This window comes from Dreissena polymorpha, chromosome 5, assembly GCF_020536995.1.
Source record: "Dreissena polymorpha isolate Duluth1 chromosome 5, UMN_Dpol_1.0, whole genome shotgun sequence".
NCBI classification, from domain to species: Eukaryota; Metazoa; Mollusca; class Bivalvia; order Myida; family Dreissenidae; genus Dreissena; species Dreissena polymorpha.
The window spans coordinates 4,034,964-4,047,002 of record NC_068359.1 but is presented as its reverse complement, the minus strand read 5'-3'; the positions used below and the strand labels follow the sequence as shown (position 1 = coordinate 4,047,002).

Below are 12,039 nucleotides of genomic sequence, written 5' to 3'. Positions count from 1 at the left end.
CTCAAGGACTAGTAATAAAACGTAAGAATGAAATGGAATGGATTTAGTTAGTTTATACTTTGATTTCTTTGTGATCCTTTTGGAAAGTAGCTTGCTTGGAGATGAAACTGTAGAAATAAATCACATGAAATATCAAAATATGTATCAAGTTTTGAGCATACACTGTTGAAGTCATCGCTTGTTTATTTCAGCCATAGCATACACATTAGTGAATACTAAGACGTCTACGTGGAATCAATTTTCCAGTTAATTGATAAAATTAGTTATACTTTCCGGTTCACCGAATCGTTGATATTTAACTTTGTTCATACGGGTATATTAACATATGCGCTATAATGCTGTATTTGGCGCTTGGCAGTATACATAGATAGTTCCTGGATTGATCAAATTAGTTGTGCTTTCCGGTTTACCGAATTGTTGTATTAAACTGTGTTCAGACGGGTATGTTGACATATGAGATAGTTCCTGGATTGTTTTGAATGATTGTATAACTTAAAATTTGTTCACATATTAAATGCAGCATGTGCACTATAAATTTTGATTATTTCAATACATCTACATGTACTTTGTAACGTCAATGCTTTTCTGGAATATACCATCAATCTAAGATTATTCACACTGGCATCTGACATGCGCACTTGCTCGGCCATTACCTGTTGATTAAATCGGTTCCTTTGGATAAGATCATTAAAATGTCATCGAGAAAGCGAAAGCTTTATTCATACGATTTGAATATAATATGTAAAATTTTATCGAAATACATATTTTGTTGCTTACTTCATTTGTTAAATTGAAGTATCACATGCTTCTTACAAACACACTTGATTGCATATGGATAAAAATTACGCTGGAAGTATATTTCTCGTCTTTTTTCTATTAGCCATTAAATCGTTAAATGTTGCATTTATTTAATCTGGCGCAAAGTTGTATTCTTCATGAATACTTTAACAACATGCCTGTCTAATCTTATAATCCAACATTATATAATGTTTTACATTACTTTTCTTCACAAATAAAAATACGCTTGCCATACATTAAAGGGAACACGTCAAATTGCTAACTTATCATACCATACATGATCATGGCATATTTTCCAACATATCAGTAAAACCGATACTATAGACAATACTTTTGGGAACTTACACTGATCACACGTTCAGGGTGCGTTTAAGAATCAAATTGAGGTATTTATTCAGATTTTACCAATGGTATTACGCAAAAAAACGGATTTAACTGAGTACATTTGCACGGTAATAAACATTTGAAATATCAATACCAACTTTGTTATACAATATACAGTCTTATTTTCTTACTTTCGAAATCAATTACGCTTATTAACAAAATTGCATGTGTTTATTTAAAGCCAATAAATGAGGAAATCATATAAAATTCCATAAAAATGCTTACTATAGCATTAGTAAATACAAGCTGCACAATAAATCAGAATCCATATTATAAAACGTGCAAAGACATTGATATAACTATTGAAATAATCATATAAATAATATTGTCACAAACATACACTTCACAACCGAATGCGAACACAAACATATATAGGTCATGCAACGATCTTAAATGTAAGTGCTAATTATCTGACAACCAAAGACGAGATATATTTACGAGAAATAAGTACTAATGTACCTGAATTATAATGGCTTGATTGATTGATATTTCGTGGAATCAAACACACAGACTAATGAGACTTTGACGACATTTCATAAAAAGCCATGAGAAAAAAACACGACATCTTAGTAATTAAGTTAATTTAAAATCCCAGAGAGACCTTCAATATGAACTTTATAAAAATGTGGTCATTGCATATAAATATATATATATATATATATATAAATATAAATATATATATATCATTTATATTTAAGTGTTAATAAACATGTGGTTGAAAAGTGAGTATTTTGTAGGTGTACATATTATGTTGGTGTTCTTGTAGATGTTGTAATTTTTCTGCAAACGTTTTTATGTGTCTGTTGAAATGATAATATTTTAACTTAAATATATAATTTAAATATATATATATATATATGACATAAAAACGTTTGCAGAAAAATACACGAATCATTCGAAATTTACAAGGAATTCATAAAGCAATATTATGCATTACATCTTTTACAATAAAATGTAGGCTGATAGTAAACGCAAAGGTAAACAGGTAAATCAAACATGTAAAGCATGTTCCAATATCATACGAATATCACTGATCTTGAGTTAAGCCCGAGTAGATGATTCTCTATCAAGAATGCTGACAGTTAGCGCTGAGCTACATTAGATCAATAAGAACACACTTTGCTTCAAGGATACCAATTATCGCGCACAACTTAGCTTAGAAAATCCGATCATGAGCAACGAGTTCAACATGTCACTTATAATTCACAGACAATAGGCCATATTCAAACAATTATGTTTCCTATAACTGGTGTGACCCTAATTTTTACCACAGACCCTAATTCCCAAACCCCTACAATTTGAAAATACCGCATTTGCGTGATAACCACAAAAAGTCTTGAATGTTATTTGAGAATTGTATATTTTTTATTTCCCCGTAAATAATAAATCTCATGTTAATATGTTTTTCAAAATGCGTTTTAAAATATAGATTCGATTATGAGGCAGTTTTATTCAAACTTGCCATAATTCTACAGGGAACATCGAGACACTGGATATAACACTAATAACGACACATGCGTTTGAGCATTAAATTAACACACAAGTTCTCTTTTTTGTAAAGTCAACACGCTAGTGCACATTGCGGGTAAGACATAAAGTTAATTGTGGAATATGCCTTGATTTAACATCAGAGCAATAAGGTGGACATTTGTATTTAATTTGCGCAAATCATGTGTTTTGATTAAATGAGAATGTCCAAATTGTAATGAAGACTGAGTGCAACATTTACAAACTATGTTCTGATTTTTTATGAGTTACTTTATTTTACGCAATATTCGTTGATTTTGATATTTTAAGTTGCTTTAATTGATTTTCTTCTGGGCATGATTGTTACCATCTTCTTTTTTTATGTTCTCATCTTTTAATGTTCGCCAAATGTTTATAATACAAATACAAATACAAATTTCACCATATCAATACAATTATACCATTACTATCGTATAGTGTTGCATTACCTGTAATAACCATGCGCATCCATTCACATAATGCATATAAAAGCGATGCACATGTGTATTTTATACATATTCCAAAATAATCATTATAAACCATCCATCTTGTGTTGAAACTAATAATCACGGATGCAATTGTTTCACTGACGAGTTACTGTCCAGTAGGCGCCGTCAGTTTATTTTTGCGGTGTCTAGTTTTTAAAGGCAAACCACAGCGTTATTAAACATCAAAGTCTCTCTGTGAAGCTGGAATGAGAATAGAGTGCAAGACATAACAGTGCGGGGATTAGTTAACAAGCGATCAGAACATGGAAGACAGTGCAGTCAATTACCCTTTGGATTTAGCTACTTTGTTCTACTTGCTTCATTTTAGCTGTCATAAGCAATCATTTCGTATTAACTTGTTGCTTCTCCTTATATATTCATCTCTAACGCAAAGTCTTATGGTATTATTGCATAACGGAAATACAAAATCCTTTAAATCCGGTCCGTAGTTCAATACGTATTTGCAGCAACTAATAACAAACTGTCAATTGTTCTAAGCTATAGTATTTCCATCCATTCGATATGGACACATGTATGCAATTAAACTCACAACCAAAGGGATGTCCAATTAAACTCACAACCAAAGGGATGTCCACATGTAATGTACTACTATACTAAAAAGCCGTCCATCGCATGTAGGCGGTGTAGAGGCATCAGCAGGCGTTCTGAATACAATGCTTCATCTAAGCGAGTAGACTTAAAGGTCATAAATGTCGCATAATGGATGGATGCACAGTCGTACCGCTTGCATGCTCAATCGTACCACTTATAAGATAGACATCACAATTGCATCCCTATGTTTTCACTAAATATGTACGCATTGTGGCTATATTATTGAGGGAAACGATACAAACTTGGAAATTTAATAATTCTTGGATGAATATTACTCGCAAAATATCATTATCGAAAAAGGATTTATTTTTAATATTTGCTTTTGTTACAGAACTGAGTGTAGAGTTTAGATTTATAATAAAATAACAAAGACTGTCTACTTATTCTTACTACGGAATTTTGCGTAATTTTTCAAGAAATTTATTTGTGAACTAAGAATAGAGAGAGCTAACAGTACCATTGAAATAAAATAATTATATAACTAATCAAATGAATGATTGGTGAATTTACTTCTTACACCTCAACTGGGATATTAATTACTTACATTTCGGTATTTAGAGCGCCTGAATGATTTAAGATATTTTATGTATAATAAATGAATATCATTTTGATATCTCCCTTATGCAGATGTAACTATTCTTGAATAAGCAATTTTTCATGAAACGCTTGAAATATCTACGTATAACCACCACAGCCAGTATCCATCTCAAATTCCATTTGCATTGGGGATTCATCGATTTTTGCATGCGCATAAACATAAATTCGATCATCCAAAATGGGATGGCCACTGAATTTCATTCAATAATACGTGTAATATTATTTTATCAAATGTAATAATAGTAATGAAAGTACTTAAGAATCCATCGAAAAATACAAATGGTCACTGGGATATTTCTTGAAGTTCTACATGGTTTCGAATAATAATAAAAGTAAATCGTTATACACCAGAATCAGTAGCAACACAATTTTACACAAAACATTCATTGATAATGTTTCTACTTTACTCTAATTGTCTCTATCTTATTTTGAAGAGTGTCATATATATGAATTTAGAACTACAAAAACCCTTTAATATTTTGTTTCGCTAAATCTATTTGCACGCAAATTATGATTTAAAAGTGTGTATGATTGCAACTTGGTGGTTATCATTTGTTGCATCCAAACTTTGGCAAGATACCTTCCATAAGCCCCATGCAAATACCATATATCTTACGTCCTTGATCCGATCTAATTAATTTGTTCTGTTTCAATAACACGGTTATCTGCATGTACATAGTTGGCATGTGATGAAAAATTAAAAGTAACCGTTTGATATAAATAACACGATACAATTGCAATTATTTATCCTTTTTTTCAAATTACACCTCTTTAATCTAGTTCTTGTCCTGAACACTTAAGTCGTGATTCGGAATACTTTGTAGAGTGAAACGTCTTTAACAAGAGAGTCTGAACAACAACAACAGTAAACAAATCAGATGACGAGCTTCATGTCGGAATAAACAGCTGATAAAGTACCTGGTTCTGACATGATAATTCAAGTTAAACAACATATTAGTTTATATATTCAATTGTACACAATGTATATTTTCTCAGACACTATTTTATTGTTTGAAATTATCGTTCACTTAAATATGAATGTAATGGTTTGAACAACACATATTATTATTAACAATAGCGTCAAGATATATAGTTAAAGACATGCCTGCTATTTGCGTCGACTGATCACCTGTGTGCTGTTAACGAGTAGGAAAATATTTTATTCGCGTTTCATCAGAAACTTCACGCAATCGAACAAGACTTCTCCTTTATTCTGTCAAACTATTTGTTTGGTTAGGCTTCCATGCAGGTGTCGTCACGTTATCTGGAGCTTGCTGTATAAATACCATACATATTTATACAGGTAATTTAGATTCAGTCATAAATTTAGTTCTCTTACATTTTCACCCATTATGCTGAATCTATATCACATTGCTATGTACTTCGATGATATAAATATAAACTAACTCAAAAGGTTTACCATTTTAAATAGCTTATACAGCAACATTTGAAAACAACGCGTTGGTCAAATCAATAATCAATAATAGAAAACGTCGATATAGTTCTTTATAAATCAACGAACATGCGAGCAAGTCAAGTTACTCGAGATTTTATGCTTCAAGTTACCCGACATGTCTTCAAGAATGTTACTCATTACAAAGTGGTATGGCGTTTGTTAACATGTGCACTTCTAGTACATTTAGTTTGTTTATCATTCGACCTATAAATTCACTAGTTTATCTTTTCATAATTTAAACCATATGTATTTGTGTGGCGCAACAAGCATAACACGTTTAAGATTAGATACGAATCATAAATCCTTATTTATGTAGGATAAATCCATGAATGTATAAATGAGTATGCATATTCATTATGTCCCACTCATATTTATTGCGATGTAGCCAAAAGAGTCTACAATGACCATTACAAATCAATAAGGAACTGGACTATTGTCACAGACGCGCTAATTAAACTCGAAAGCTCATGTCCAGTAGGATTATTTTCAATCGTCGGAACCATTATTCGTCATTGAATATGTAAATAAGTGTTCAATATGTAGTTTCTACTGTTCCACATGTGTGATTAACTAAAGGAAGAGCATAAAGTTTTTGAACCAGTTCTGCAATTCTGGCAGCTTTAATTACTGGAGGCCTAAATTACCGGATGCCTGTTGTCAACAAATTTCCCCAACAAATTTTCGCCAGTATCTTTATCGCATTCAATAAAAATAACAGTTGTTTTCAAGAATCGGTAGGGTTTTTTTCTGTATAATTTTTGTGCGCTGCATTATTGAAAACGTCCTTAAATCGCCAATCACATTGATTAAGATCGAAACGATAAAAATTGGTACGGCCAAATAGCTTAATGCTGCCTTTTCGCAACATTAACCGTATAAGGAATATAATAAAGTATATGCCGTAAAAGTAGGTTAAGCCAATATAAATAGGAAAAAAGTTATTAAGCGAAAAAAGGTTCGGGAACATATGAAAACCGCGTGCGGAATTTAAACGAAAAATCTTTTTATTTTGAATAACAATGTTAAGCCGCAGCAAATACGTGGAACATTGTATCAATTTGTTGTTTCCTCAAGGACTAGTAATAAAACGTAAGAATCAAATGGAATGGATTTAGTTAGTTCATACTTTGATTTCTTTGTGATCCTTTTGGAAAGTAGCTTGCTTGGAGATGAAACTGTAGAAATAAATCACATGAAATATCAAAATATGTATCAAGTTTTGAGCATACACTGTTGAAGTCATCGCTTGTTTATTTCAGCCATAGCATACACATTAGTGAATACTAAGACGTCTACGTGGAATCAATTTTCCAGTTAATTGATAAAATTAGTTATACTTTCCGGTTCACCGAATCGTTGATATTTAACTTTGTTCATACGGGTATATTAACATATGAGCTATAATGCTGTATTTGGCGCTTGGCAGTATACATAGATAGTTCCTGGATTGATCAAATTAGTTGTGCTTTCCGGTTTACCGAATTGTTGTATTAAACTGTGTTCAGACGGGTATGTTGACATATGAGATAGTTCCTGGATTGTTTTGAATGATTGTATAACTTAAAATTCGTTCACATATTAAATGCAGCATGTGCACTATAAATTTTGATTATTTCAATACATCTACATGTACTTTGTAACGTCAATGCTTTTCTGGAATATACCATCAATCTAAGATTATTCACACTGGCATCTGACATGCGCACTTGCTCGGCCATTACCTGTTGATTAAATCGGTTCCTTTGGATAAGATCATTAAAATGTCATCGAGAAAGCGAAAGCTTTATTCATACGATTTGAATATAATATGTAAAATTTTATCGAAATACATATTTTGTTGCTTACTTCATTTGTTAAATTGAAGTATCACATGCTTCTTACAAACACACTTGATTGCATATGGATAAAAATTACGCTGGAAGTATATTTCTCGTCTTTTTTCTATTAGCCATTAAATCGTTAAATGTTGCAAAGTTGTATTCTTCATGAATACTTTAACAACATGCCTGTCTAATCTTATAATCCAACATTATATGAGATAATATCTCGCCTACACAGTCGACTAAAATAATCATACTATTTCAGTTTTCAAAATAACACCACACACAAACATGGAAACCGACTGCAGAGTTTTAACAAGTCCTACATTTACGAGCTAGTTATCTGACCGACATAAGCGAGATCATCTTACGAAAAGGAGTGCTTATTTTACTACAATTACAGACTATACGTCGTTTCATTGGTAAAATAATTGATATTTTGTAAGAGAAAAGGCACGTATTGACAGTTCAACAACACAACAATACACGAAATGTAGACAACAATTGCATATAAATTGTGTGTATCACAATTTGTATGCAGAGATCCGATATAGACTTTGCGACATGTTTGTACATGGTAATAACTTAAATGAAGATCATGTTTATATAGACATACAAACTCGCAAAATGAGCATACACTCTTTAAAGTCATCAACACAAAAGCTACAGCTTTACTTATTTTCATTTTTCTATCAAATCAGTATTTACTCTTGAATCAAAACGAACAAATGTCATACTTACATCGACTAATAGGTCTTTCACGATACGTGTTGTTCCAGATTTTGATCCTATGATATCAATGTTGTTTAACAACTAAAAATTGCATAAATGCAATCTTAAATTTATTCCTGTTGTAAATGTTAAAAGAGTTCAGATGTTCAATGATTTGTCTTGCATTTCTTTATGAACATATTGCTAGTTGTATTCATTTCTGTTTTCAACCGGAAAAAAACTCATTTTTTCGCAATGTTTATTGCAAATTAACATCATCACATGTAGCCCATGGTATTTATACATATCTGCTGACTAATAATGCCAATCATATGTTACCAAACTCAGTTTAGAGTTTGATGGTTTTAAATGTATGCGTTGCAATTTTTTTTTACATGTTTACAAATACATTTCATGTTATTACACATATATGACACTGTGGCATTGTATAGTTTAGGCAATTAATTACTATGTTCAATATATAATACAACTTTTAAAGCCGTCTTGATGTACATATTACAGCGGGTAAAGATTTGATGTGGCTATGTTTACTTAATCGTGTTTTATATCCATCACGCGGTATACACGTGCACCGTTATCATATAAATACAAGCGGTAATTGTATTACATGTAATGTGCATACCAAGTCCGTTCAAATTATTAAGAGGTCAATGATTAGTCACTGCTGGCCAATAAGATGTAATCATAATAAACCGAGTATATAATAATATATTTAGAACATGTATTCAATAACTTTTCACTCAAATAATGTAGTAATATAAATACTCCAAAATATTCATACGAAAACCATTTTGTTATTGAATATCACAGTCTTTGTTTCAACAGCAAAGTCTTTCTTTGAAGCATTAATTTAACTCATTTGTAAAAGTCCAATAGCATCTGTTATTATTTTTAGCGTCTAGTTTCACAGGATCATATTTGTGTCGTTGAACATTACACTGTCGCTCTGAAGTACGGATAAGACAGATAAATCAAATAATGAACTGTACCGCGACCTGAACATCGCAGAAAATCTCATTTTGGGTTTAGATTCTAGGTACTAATTGCCTTTATTTATCTTGTTTCATGAAATAGGCTGTTATTTAAAAAATGCTAATGCTTAAAGACGTATTAATGTAAATTTTAAAGTGTTTGACTTTTAATTTGTCATTTATTTGAATCAAACTATCTTTTTTTACATATATTTTGTACGTAGTTTTTTCTCATAACTACTATTAACTCAATTAAATACGCATGATACACGTGCTGACAATTATAAAGTTATGCATAGGAGGTCGTGGTTTCACTCTATTACATCTATTTGTGTGTAAGCTTGTTAGTATTAGAAATACTACGCAAATAGCTATATACGTATTACCACGAGTATACTTAAATGAGTGGTATCTTGACCACTTAGAAAGAACAATAATTATTAAATTTGATTTATGTCTTTGCAACTGTGCAATTTTCAGTGGCCTTCTATTCTTATAAACGGAAAAAACACATTTCTTTTTAAATATGTTAGCAGCAAGAACAAAAACAATTTGTTCCGTGCAAGGAATTTAGTTCGTTCCATTTACTGTTAGAATCACCAACACCAAGCACACACCACCTTTCAAATCAAACGCTTGATTTAAGTGGACATGATGTGTTAGACATGCAGATCAAAGAAACAGTTGCATACGGATTTGTGTCTCAATTAAGCCATATGTCTCCACGTCATACGTATTGGGATGAGGCTATTATTGAATGAGCTCGAACTGATTCAATTGTTGTGTGTAAGAAATTCAATAACCGATAGATGAATACTATCCATGCCTTACATTTTATTCTTGCATATATTCTTACACTTCATTACGTTAGTCTGAATTTTAAGTTTAGAAGGAGCAATAACACTCAACTCTTTAAAATGGTATTAAGGGTTTCCCCAACATGTACTGCAAAGTTTGACCTACAACAAAAATTTAAATAAAGGTAGTACCACAAGCAACTTCATTGATAAGAATGACGCCTTTTTGAAAAAAGAGCAATACCTCAACATTTCTATAAAAAAGGACCCTCCGCCCAAACAATGGAATCAGAACCTATATATATTTAAAATGGTATACACTGCCCTAACAAAATATGTCGATTGTTGTAAGCCAAGACATATGAGTATTATACTGAAATAATAAATCAAGCGTTAAATGGCCTCGTTGCTATGTTAAACCATGTTCATAACTAGGAAATACTCAGAGGTTCAATACCGTTTTTTTATTTTACAAATGGCACTAGCGGATCCAGGGAAGGGAGGACTTGCACCCCACGCACAATTTCGAGGCTATACATATACGATATCGTAGTAAATGTACTATGCTAATTAGTGTTTTGAATTTTTCTAATGACGTTGAATACAAATATTGGACGTAGATAGACAAGTCATAACACTAACCAGCTATAGAGTAGCGCATCTTGCATCTAATGTAAACACGCATTAATATGCTTTTTATGCAACGTGTTTACATGTGCAGCATAAAAATACTAAAGCTATACATACAACAGTCATAAACGACATAAAAAATTATATCAACATCATTAATTAATTAACCCCTTTTAAACCTTCGTCCACCAGGCAACCTTAATGTTCCCCCCAAATCGGTTTTTTTTTTCATTTTTATCTTTGCAGCAATGAGGAATTATTTATATCTGCGTTTGCTTGCTTTTAAGCTTAAAAGATCCATAACACCAGATGACACATCAACACAACTTGCAGTCCTCCAGGGCCTCTTGAAAACCAGTCTCACTTAGTATTTTTAAGAAGCTAGCTGACCATTTCAACCTTCCCTTTGTCGTTACACTGAACAACAGGTGGCAGGTTCGATGCAGTCTAAAGGGCACATACAAGAAGGCTGATGAGGCAATGGTATGTGACCATTCATTTACGGAACAGCAACAACCATCTTAACAAGCTGGCAGCTGTTGGCCTGCTCCTCCCAACATCTACAGGTGGTAGGTACTTGACCAGGCTGTACATAACACAATAACCAACGACAGATGATGATGGTTTTGTTTGAATATATATTTGTATTAAAATCGATGCGATGTAAAAGATGTAATTTCATAGTAATTCACAAAGTGTGTGTATTTCAGACTGCGAGAGGGGTATTAGCACAATGAAAAGCGTAAAAACTATAAAAATAACCTTGCTCGCCTGAAGTCTGCCCCTCCTCAATGCTTTGATGATTGCAGCATAGAAGATCCAGACATTGAGGCAATTGACTCATAATAATGGTGGAGGCCTGGCACCAAGAGAAGCCACATTTAACATTTATTTAAAGTTAACCTTGTATTATCAGTATCCTTTTGGAAACATATGTAACTGTTTTGTTATTCTTTTGATCTCCAATCTTATTTTTTTCGTTCTAAAGCCTACTGTTATTTGCTTGTTATTTAATATTATAATATATGACTTAAATGAAATGAATTGAGAACAAATACATAAACAATAAAAGAAAATGTTGTGATTTAATAGTTCTAACGTACTGAATATTTTTATTTAGAATATTTACAAAATATTTTTTTAATCGACACGAGTAAGGGGGCTCTCAACTTGCCGCACCAACTCCCTTCTGCACCGTTTTGCCGCTGTTCTTGTCCAAAATCCCGGGGGAAATTCCAGTATATAATA

The 12,039-nt window shown here is 32.1% G+C and overlaps 1 protein-coding gene across 2 annotated transcripts in view; it reads right to left on the bottom strand.

Annotated features, from left to right (window-relative positions):
* LOC127832294 (uncharacterized) overlaps nucleotides 1-12,039 on the bottom strand; it is a 55,566-nt gene that overhangs the window by 41,584 nt on the left and 1,943 nt on the right. Inside the window, exon 1 of one of the 2 annotated variants that reach the window (XM_052357707.1) lies at nucleotides 3,259-3,328. The exons of the other annotated variant lie outside the window; for it this stretch is intronic. The gene's annotated coding sequence lies outside the window, so the exon portion shown is untranslated. Of the gene's footprint in view, nucleotides 1-3,258; nucleotides 3,329-12,039 lie in introns of those variants that run through there. 2 annotated transcript variants of the gene reach the window in all.